The following is a 3807-nucleotide window of genomic DNA, read 5'->3' on the forward strand; positions in this document are numbered from 1 at the left end:
TTTTGAGATCGAGGATTATTACCCATGTAATTTAACTGCTCGTTATCCATGTTGTGGCCATAAGGTTGGTATTCTGAATTGCTTGATCCACCTCCACTTGCTTCGCACTGCATTACTGGGTGAACCTGTGAAGAACTAAGAAAACTATCAATTTTCTTATTCAAGAGTTCTACTTGATTAGAGAGCATGGTGATCGAATCGACTTATAAAGACCGGATATTTTCGTTGGCCTTGACCGACTATTTTCGTTGGCTTTATTCTCATGACTTGCCACTGATAATTACTTAGTGACATCTCCTCTATAAACTCATAAGCATCTTCAGGTGTTTTATTATGAAAGGTTTGAACCTATAGCTAGAGTGGTAACCCATGGTGAGGGCATCTTCGGAAAAGGTCTTTGTATCTCTCCCATGCATTGTAGAGTGTTTCTAAATCCATTTGCACAAAAGAAGAGATATCATTACGTAATTTAACCGTTTTAGCCGGCAGAAATTATTTTAGTAAAAACTTTTCGGTCATTTGTTTCCAAGTAGTAATTGACCCTCGTGGTAACGAGTTCAACCACTGTTTAGCTTTGTTCCTTAATGAAAAGGAAAACAACTGAAGACAAATGGCATCATCAGAAACACCATTGATTTTAAATGTATCGCATAGTTCCAAAAATTTAGCAAGTGAGCGTTGGGATCTTCATCCTACAAACCATCAAACTGAACAAATTGTTGTATCATTTGAATTGTGTTATGTTTCAGTTTAAAAGTATTTGCAGTACCAGCAGGTCTAACTATGCTCGATTTAGATCCTGTTAAAGAAGGTTTACCATAATCATACATAGTGCGCGGAGCAGGATTTTGATTAACAGCAATCGCAGGAGGTTGCGGATTTTCTTTGTTTTCAGCCATTTCCTCAGTGGTTGTTGAAGTATCTTCCTCTTGCTCTTCTATGTAACGTAAGCTTTGCCTTATTTCTCTTTAGTTTCTGCGAACTGTACGATCGATGTCACAATCAAAAAGCAATGATCATGACGGGTTTCTTCTAGTCATAAACCATAAGAACCTGCTAGAAAAAGGGAAAAAGAAGAATTTGTAATAAAAATTAGAAATAAATTTAAATTGCAATAAAAGTAAATGGCTAAAGTAATAAAAATCGAGTGTTTCTAATATCTTAGTTCCCCAGTAATGAGCCAAAAACTTGATACGTGATATTCGTGACAGGTTTTAAATATTTATAATGAATCTCTCTTGAAACTAACTATTATCACAATAAAGGCAAGTGTACCTATCGAACAGTAGTATAGCTTTAGCAAGACTGGATTGTTGAACCCAAAGGAACTAAAAGTACTAGTAATGACTGTCTTTTTATTCTCTAGCCTAAGAATAATGGGGTTTGTTTTAACTAACTAATTAACTAAACTAAGAATTCACAGAAAATAGAATTGGGGAATTACTTTTGGAAAAACGATTGAATTAAGACAATACCTGAGGAATAATCCACCTAGACATCACTTGTTATTTGCCTCTGAAACGAACGATTTATTCATTTAACTTGATCCATAGAAATCCCTAAGTTATATTATTATCCCTCTCGAGACTAACAACGTCTAACCCTTGGTTGAATAATTGAAATCTCTTTCTAATTCACTCCCTAGGGTTGCATTACCTCGATCTATGGATCCCCTTATTAGGTTTTACCCTAATCTGGCAAAATCTTGTCACCCTATCTCTAGGCGCGCAATCAACTCCGCTTAATTATGACAAATGTACTCTTAGACAGGGTCTATTCCTCCTCTAAATAAGAGCTTAACTTGAATCAATATCCTGGAATATCAAAACAAGAATTAAGAGCACATAATTAAGAACAAGTCAAATATTTATCATACAATTCAGATAATAATAACAAGATCTGTCTTAGGTTTCATTCCCCTTAGGTATTTAGGGGTTTTTGTTCATAACTAAAAAGATAAACATCTCAGAAAAATAATGAATACAAAACATGAAGAAAAGCCCAAAACTCCTAAAGGGAAATTGAGGGGAGATCTTTAGTCTTGATGATGAATCCGATTTCTGAGATGGATCAATCGGCTTTCCTTAAGCAGTTCCCTGCTTCCTCCTCTGTGCGTCATTTTGTCCTCCTCCTCTAGGGTGTATTTATAGGCTTTAGAATGCCTAAGAACCCTCAAAATTGGCCTTTTCCGAATTGGACTAAATTTGGGCTCGATAGGGACACGTCCATGTGACACCCCAATGTGAGATTACTTCAGGCTGTGGTCAAGCCTGTTAAATAGGCACGGGCGTATGGTCCAACCGTGTGAGTCATGCTTTGATTCTGTCAAATAGACACGGCCGTGTGGTCTGCCCGTGTGAGGAGGTCCAGGCTGTGGTGATTTCTTACGTTGGCTCATTTTCTTCGTTTTTGGCCTGTTTCTCATTCCTTTCACTCTCCTATGCTCACCTAAGTTTAAAATATGAAATTAAGGTATTAGGAGCATAAAATTCACCAATTTTAAGGAAAAATAATTCATAAAATGTGCTAAGCATGGGATAGAAATATGTATAAATTACAGTTTATCATTAATATATATGCATGAATTTAGTATCCAGTAAGACTTTGCCTGTAGATCTACTGAATTTGTGATTAGAGTATTGAACCCGCTAGGAAGATGTATTTTGGTTGATAAAGTGTACAAGAACTTCCTGTTAATGTTTCAAGATAATTGTTTTTAAGTCGATCTGATTTTATTAGCTTTTGATGAGTTTGATATAATTCTGGGTATGGATTGCTTAACTTTGCATGATGCTGTTGTGAATTGCAAATGGAAAACTATTGATTTGAGATGCAAGACTAATGATGTAACAGCCCGGTGTAGACCCTAGTTGGAATAGTGGTTTCGGTACCACATATTAGAGTAAAAAAATATTTAAATATTATTTTTCGTGTTTATGATATGTGAATGAGCATGTGTGAAAGTCTCGTATGAAAATTTGAATGTTTGTATGCTTAATTTTGAAAAAAGACCTAATCACATAAAATGTAAAAGTTGCATGCTATTTGTTAAGAGTGCTTATTTGATTTGGCTTTATGATTGTGAGGTTTTTATGAGGTTATTTGACCATTGAATGAATTAAATGACATAAAAGGGCATTAATTGGTGGAATTTTAATGAATTATAATAAGGTTAAATTGGTAAAAAGCATATTAATGTTATATTACTTAAAACCAAAGTTAAAAATCATCTTATTTCTATCATCCTTGGCTAAAAATACAAGAAAAAGAAAAGAGAAAAGAATAGCTAGGGTTCGACATTTGCAAGCTTTGATTTAGGTATGTTTTTGTTTCGATTTTTGATAATTTTTTACATTTTTGTAATCGTTGCTTCGAATACTATCGAGCCCATGTCTCAATTTCTAATGTTGTTGATAATTTTGAAATGTGCCATTGATGAAATTATGAGCTTTGTGATGTTAGTTGTTGGAGAATAAAAGATATATGTTGGGTTGATATATTTTGTCTTTGAATTTTTGGTGATTTTGAGTAAAATGGGATAAATTGTGAAATTTGTAAATTGAAGGACTAAAATGTGAAATAAATGAAATGTGTGGACTAGTATGAGTACTAAGAGAATTCGGCCAAGCATGAGTATATGCAAATTATGTGTATTTTGTGATTTTGTGAATTAAGGACAAAAGTGTCAAAATGTGAAAATGTGAAGGTTAAATTTAAAAGGGTTAATTTTGAATACATATAGATCAAGAAAAGAGGAATTTAGATTTAGATTGAGGAAATTCGAAGATAATCGAGTAGACAATTCAA

The 3807-nt window shown here is 34.0% G+C and overlaps 1 non-coding gene across 1 annotated transcript; it reads left to right on the forward strand.

Annotated features, from left to right (window-relative positions):
- The first annotated feature begins 364 nt into the window (after positions 1-364).
- LOC128282600 (small nucleolar RNA R71) lies at positions 365-471 on the forward strand. Its single transcript, XR_008272927.1, has one exon. It is a non-coding gene; the product is annotated as a small nucleolar RNA R71 (small nucleolar RNA).
- Positions 472-3807: the final 3336 nt, after the last annotated feature.

The sequence above is a fragment of the Gossypium arboreum genome, chromosome 1 (genome assembly GCF_025698485.1).
Source record: "Gossypium arboreum isolate Shixiya-1 chromosome 1, ASM2569848v2, whole genome shotgun sequence".
NCBI lineage: Eukaryota > Viridiplantae > Streptophyta > Magnoliopsida > Malvales > Malvaceae > Gossypium > Gossypium arboreum.